This window comes from Ursus maritimus, unplaced genomic scaffold, assembly GCF_017311325.1.
Source record: "Ursus maritimus isolate PB19 unplaced genomic scaffold, ASM1731132v1 scaffold_20, whole genome shotgun sequence".
Lineage (NCBI taxonomy): Eukaryota > Metazoa > Chordata > Mammalia > Carnivora > Ursidae > Ursus > Ursus maritimus.
Genome location: NW_024424453.1, coordinates 23463922 through 23471285, shown reverse-complemented (window position 1 = coordinate 23471285; position 7364 = coordinate 23463922). Strand labels below are relative to the sequence as shown.

Sequence of the window (7364 nt, the reverse complement as noted above, 5' to 3'; positions counted from 1 at the left end):
GAAACAAATACCCAGTGCCCACCCCACCCACACTGGGCAGGGCCCAATCTACTAAAAGCAAGCCAGATCTGGAGGGAGGCCAGATAGGAGGCAGAGGGGCAGTGGGACTCTGCTTCAAGACCCCAGGAGCAAGCTGAGGATCACCTTGACCAAAGTGGGGGGCATAGCTGGCATTCAGAGAAAGACTCTTGGTTCAGGCTGTTCCCCAAATTAGCTGTCCTAGTGGGTCAGAAAATGGGTTGGTTTACTGCTCTGATGCATAGTTCTGAGAGATGAGGCCTGGTCCACTCCACTCTGAAGCACAGAAGTGTGAGCCGAGGTGGATAAACCGTGAGGCCCCGAAAGTGAGTTTTGATTACGGCACTCTGGAGCTCTAATACATGTATTCATATGCTGTGAAATCTAAGCAAATGGTTCTGTCTGTGTGTGGTTTGGGGGGGTGTAAAGCAGCACATCTATTTTTTAGTAAATATACTGGAAACAGGAAGACACATAGTAAAAAACAGCCCAGCCACTATCAAAAAAACCAATGTGGGATAAAGGGAAGAGTACAGGACAACTTCCCACAAAGAGAAGATGAGTGAAGGCAGAACAAATAGACAGATGGGCAGCATCAGGCTTCATTATTTGATGTCCATGCAGAAGCTGCTGTAAGCTGAGCACTTAGCCTCCTGGTTTGGAAAGGTAGGTATTCCCTCTGGGTTCAGATTCACGGACTTCCACACAGCCCCTTCTGCCCCCAACTGAGTCTCCTATAGGCCTCCCTTGCAAGAAAATACTAAAAAGATGACCTGGTGGGGGAGGCGGTTGGGAGCAAAAATGGGGTTGCCATAAGCAAAAGATCTGAATTTTAATGGGTGGATGGGGGAATTCACCCTGTGTCAGGCAGGAAGTTGAAACTAAGATGCTTGCATAAAACCAAAACACTGGACAAACCATTCTGCCAGTGAGAGTGTGAAATACCTAAATCTGCCCAGAGACAATAAGAAAGTTTGTCCATTTGGCCTGGGATCTATGTGAGTTAAAAAGAAGTTCTGCCTGCACTGCCTCTGGTTTAGGGTTTGAGCTTATGCTTTCTGCTAGCCAATGTATTAAATAAATGGAGTCCTGAACTTGCAAAACATATGGGCTTCCAGAAAGAAGTAAATGTGAAAACTGTCTGGAGGGACACATCTTCAAACCAGGCCAACCAGAATTTCCTGTGACAAAGTCAGCCAAATGTGAGCTAATCCAAAATTGTAAAAGACACATGAAAATCTACCAAAAAGCAAACGTCAGCAGAAACACACAAACTAGACTTCTAAGAGCCACAGATGATAAAAGTGGTCAGTAACAAACTATAAAATAAGTATGTTTAGAATGAGCAAAAAATTTTAAAAGCACTTAAAACCATGAAAAAGAATAAAATGACATTTAAAAAATAGGTTGAAAAATAACCAGAGAGTAGTAGAAATTTTAAAAATACAGTCATTAAAATTTAAAAGGTAATGGGTGGATTAAATAGCTGATTCAACACAGCTGAAGAGAGACCAAGTAAACTGGTTGATAGAGCTGAGGAAATTAACCTGAATGTATGTAACACAGAATACACTGGTGGAAATTTAGAACATCAAAATAAAAATGAAATTCTAAAATATTCCAGGGAAAACAAAAACAACAACAGATTACCTAAAAATAAACAATACAGTAATCGGACCAATATCAGACTTCGAACAATTCTGATGGAAGGCAACAATAGAACAATATCTTGCAATGATGAGGGGAAAGTCTTTTGACTAAGAATTCTAAATGCAGCAAACTTCATTAAAATATGAGGGTTTTAAAAACTAAAATACTTTCAGATATAACAACCCCAAACTGGAAACTACCCAAACATTCATTGACAGATTAATAAACAAATTATTGTATATTCACACAACAGAATACTACTCAACAGTAAAAGGGAACATAATGACATGAATGCATCTCATAGATATTATGCTGAGGGAAAGAAACCTGACACAAAAGATCATATATTACATGGTTCCATCCATAGGAAACTCCAGGAAAAAAAATCTAATCTACAGCAATATAAAATAGATCAATAATTTGCTGAGCACAGGAAGAAGAAAAGGTGGAAAGAGCACAAGGGAAATTTCTTGGGGAGGCAGGATGGAAATGTTCTATAGTTCAGGTGGTGGCTACATGACAATTGTTAAAACTTAAACTCCACAATTGATATCTGTTCATTTTTATTGTATGTAAAATAAATTTTAATAAAAAATTAATGAAATCATTTTTATTCATGCATTCAATCATGATGGTTTTGGGAAAAAAATCAGTAGCAACCCAAACTATAATCCCATATTATACCTGTATGGGAAATTAGTTGATTGACATGAAATAAGTGTGTGCTAAGGAGGCTATTATTATTGATTGACTAGATGTTTGTAAGAAATATAAGTTTAAATACTATCTGATAAACAAGAGGAACCTCTAGAGCAGTGGTTCTCAAACCTTAGCAAGTGTCAGATTTATCTGTAGGGCCAACTAAAGCACAGATTGTTGAGGGGAGGCAGGAAGATGGCAGGGGAGGATACTGAGCTCAGCTCATCCCATGGGCACACAGAGATAACAGCTACATCTATACAAATAACTCTGAAAATGACTTGAGCTCTGGCAGAACAGACCTTCCACAGTTAATCTTAGAGAGAAGACCATGTTGAAAAGGGTAGGAAAGGTAGAGAAGCAGTCGGGAACCAAACTCTTCCAGTGAGACTAACCACAAGTGGGAAGGACATCACAAACACAGAGAAATGAGAGGGACAGACCCAGTACCAGGCACCCCTGGCACTAGGGACCTGCATTGGAAAAGTGAGTCCCCATAGCATCTGGCTTTGAAAACCCGCAGGGCTTAATTTCAGGAACTTTAAATATCAGTGGGCTTAACTCTGGGAAATTGGAGGATGATAGGAAACTGAGCTCCTTCCATTAAAAAGCCAGCATAATAAATAACTCAGCCCGAGACATGGCACAGAAAAAGCGGTTTGAAAAGTGCCTGGGGTAGACATGAAGATTTATTGACTATTCTTAGAATGTGTGCTGGAGAGGCAGGGACCTTCAGGAGATATCTTCAAGAAGAAAAGAATTTCTCTTCCCTTCTTCTAGCCTAGATAGCCTGATGTTTGTGGAAGCTAGCACTAATACTTTCTACTACCTTACTACCACCATGAGCCCTGGCCCTGTGCTTTCCTGCAGAACCTACCCTATTCAAACTGCCGGACTCAGCAAGCATCCCTCCAAAGCAGCTCCTGCCCTGTGACACTCTATAGGCTTCCCTGGCCCCAAATGGTGCCACTTCAAACTGACTCCTGCCCTGGGGAAGGAGGAAGATAACCCTACACACCAGCATTGCAGTTGTAGTAGATGGACCTATTACCTCACCGCCCAGACAGCAAGCCCTGCCCTTTGGTATGCCTGCAGCTGTGGCAGAGAGGCCAAGGGCAAACAGTTAATCTGATTGCCAGCCCCACCCACCAAGAAATCCTCAGTGACCTCAGACAGACCTCTCAGTAGCACAGGGACCAAACCCTATCCAGTGTGCCCATGGCAGGAAAAGCAGGTTATTGCATCCAGTTGGGCTGAAGGCAACTGCAACTCAGTCACAACAGAAAGGTGCATACAGCCCACACGGAGGATACCCCTGGAGTGCCTGGTTCTGCTGACCAGAGGGGATTACATTATAGGGTACCACAAGACCTCTTCTTCGCAGGCCATGACTTTCAAGACCAGGAGATGTAGCTGACCTACCTAAGACACGGAAACAAACACAGAGACACAAAATGAGTTGACAGAGGAATATGTCCCAGATGAAAGATCAAGACAAAATCACAGTAAAAGAACTAAATGAAACAACATAAGCAATACGCCTGATAAAGAAATCAAAGTAATAATCATAAAGATACTCACTGAACCTGACATAAAGGTAGATGAGCTCACTGAGAACGCCAACACAGAGAAAATATAAAAAATAACAAATCAGAGCTGAAGAATTCAATAATTGAAATAAAAAATATGGAAAGAATCGACAGCAGATTAGAGGACACAGAAGAATGGGTCAGTCGTCTGGAAGACCAGGTAGTAAAAAGCAACCAAGGTGAATAGGAAAAAATAATACTTAAAAATGAGAATAGATTAAAGGAACTCAGCAACATAAGTTAATAAGATTAACATTACAGAAATCCCAGAAGGAGGAGAGAAAGACAAAGGGGAAGAAAACTTATTTGAAGGAATCATCACTGAAACCTTCCTAATCTGGGGAGGGAAACAGGCATCCAGGTCCAGGAGCACAGACAGCCCCTAACAAGATGAACCCAAGAAGGTCCACACCAGACACATAATAATTAAAATGGTAAGAAGTAATGATAAACAGAGAATTTTAAAAGCCACAAAAGATAACAGTTACATACAAAGGAAACCCTGCTGCTATCAGCAAATTTTTCAGCAGAAGCTTTGCAGCCCAGAAGTGAGTGTGTGATCTATTCAAAGTGCTGACAAGAAAAAAAATCTACAACCAAGAATACTCTACCCAGTAAGGTTATCATTCAGAATAGGAGAAGAGATAGAGTTTCCCAGACAAACAAAAGTTACAGGAGTTCATCACCACTAAACCATCCTTACAAAAAAATGTTTAAGGGAATTCTTTAAGTGAAAAAAAAAAAAAAAAGACCGTAACTGGAAGAAAATTATGAAAGGAAAACATTTTACTGATAAAAGCAAACATATAGTAAAGGTAGCAGATCAATCACGTATAAAGCCGTATGAAAGTTAAAACATGAAAGCAGTAAAAATCAATTATATCTACAAAAATCAATTATATCTACAAAAATTAGTCAAGGGATACAAAAAAGTAAAAAGATGTAAAATATGACATCAGATACATAAAACATGGAGGGGGAAGTAAAAATTTAGTGCTTTTAGAATGTGTTCAAACTCGTGACCAACTTAATATAGACTGCTATACACATAAGATGTTATATATGAACTCCATGGTCATCACAAATCAGAAACCTATAATAGATACAAAAAATAAAAAAGAAAGGAATCCAAGCATAACACTAAAGAAAGCCATCGGACAACAAAGGGAAGAGAACAAGAGAAGAAAAAAGAAACCCAAGAACTACAAAAACAACCAGAAAACAATGAACAAAATGGCAATAAGTACATACCTATCAATAATTACCTCACATGTAAACGAACCAAATGCTTCAATCAAAAAACATAGGGTGACTGAATGGGATAAAAAAGCAAAACCCCTCTACAGGCTGCCTACAAGACACTTACTTCAAAGTCACATACAGATTCAAAGTGAAGGGATGAAGAAACATATACCATGCACATGGAAGTGGGAAAAAAAAAAAGCCAAGGTAGCAATACTTATATCAGACCAAGTAGACTTTTTTTTTTCCAGAAAAGAGGTGACTATTGATGTTTATGGACATTAATATAGAAATTCACGCCATTTCAGAAACTTCTAGCTCTTACAACAGCTTTTTTGTATGCTAAAGCAGTTTTCAGCTGGGGATGGTTTTGCCCCATGGGGGACATTTCCAATAGGGACCTTTTTGTTTGTTATAACTTGGCAGGGAGGCGGTTACTACTGATATAGGGCATAAAGGAATGTTGCTAAACATCTTATGATGTACAGGACAGCCCCCTACAACAAAGACTTACTCTGCTCCAAATCCTGAGATGATAACCTGGCTTCTGGGGACTATTATCAATCCAGGACCAGGAATGCGAATGCCTGGGTGGCTCAGTCGGTGAAGCGTCTGCTCTTCTGCTCGGGTCATGATCCCAGGGTCCTGGGATCAAGCCCTACATCGGGCTCCCTGTTCAGCATAGAGTCTGCTTCTCCCTCCCCTCTGCTGCTTCCCCTGCTTCTGCTCTCTCTCAAATAAATAAAATCTTTAAAAAATAAAATAAAGCCTCCTAGACACTATGAAAACTGATTTCTTCTCAATCCATAGTAGCAACTATTTCAAGAACCTTAATACACCATAAAGGAGAGGAACACTATAGTGTCTATAAATTTGTCATTATAGAATTCATCTAAGTTTCTGTCCTATTTGTTCCATGAGGGCAGGATCAAGGGCAGTCTTGATCTTTGCTGTATACCAAATGCCTGAGCCATGACAGGCACACAAATGTTCTTTTAATGAGTGAACAAGTGAAGGAGATTACTAACTGGACTTCTCTCTCCAATATAGCATGATCACTCTAGCCAGTGGTGTTAGAAATGATGAAGTAGCTTCGGTTCCAGACAGAGTTCTTTCTCACATCCTCTTTAAGAAGTTGGTCTACATACTGTAGCTCACTATCTCAAAGTTTAAATTCCGGAATAACTCACTGTTGATGTTGCCAGGCATGATAATTCTTTGCATCCTGATTAAGAATATCAGCAATAAACTCAAGCTCCTGAGATGGATCTTTTAGCCATGCTGCTAATACTTGCCTGTGAAGCCAGACTTGATAGTGTTGGGGCTGTTCCTCAATTATTGCAGTGATGGAGTTCATTTCCTCATGTAGATCCTTTTGAAGTGACTTTAAGAGAACTCTCCAAAAATGCCACAGTGTATAACTGGCTGCATTTAACTATTGAGTTAGCATCTCTGGTTAGTTTAAAAGCTTATTCACTTCTTCCATCACAGCTGCAAATAATCATAAACATCTCTAAATTTTTTTACAGTAAATGATCTAGACCACTGAATTGGGGCCATCAGTCTATGGCACTGGGTCTATATCTGTCCATTCTGCTCTGTCCCTGTACAGGACATAGCTGGGTGAGTCTGGGCTCAGGAACTTGTCGTCTATAGGGGATGCCACTGCTTCTCTGGGGTCAGCCACCATAGGTGGTTGATACAAATGGCCTCAGCTGGATTCTCACATAGCTTCTCCCCAGGGCCCACTCCTTCCCCTCTTTTTGGTTAATGTCCCTGTGACATTGCATGTCTGGCCCGTGTTTGTTATGGGAAGTAGATACCATCAGATTTGTCTTTGCCAGAGTCCCCAAGAGGAAGGAGACCTGGAGCTGGGTCTTGCTTTAGATTTTTTTGTAAATTGTGCCCTTTTCTCACTTTTGTGCCCAGAAGGCATTCCAGGAGAACAGGAGGTCACAAACTCTGATTCTTCCCAGGGCCACAGGGATCAAATTGCTTTGGCACAGGTAGGGGTCAATTTTCAATCCCCTTGTCCTTCCCACCCTGCCCTACACTTTTATTGCAGTTGGAAGGATGTAGGGAGCTGGCAAGAGTGAGTCACTCTAGACCACCTCTTCCCAAGGGAGCTGTCCCTGTCTCTTTTCCAAGGATTCTTGGGATGCCCTT

General features: G+C 40.8%; 1 pseudogene; it reads right to left on the bottom strand.

Moving 5' to 3' along the window:
• Positions 1 to 5996: 5996 nt before the first annotated feature.
• On the bottom strand, positions 5997 to 7052 carry LOC103678548 (annotated as a pseudogene).
• Between the last annotated feature and the right edge of the window lie 312 nt (positions 7053 to 7364).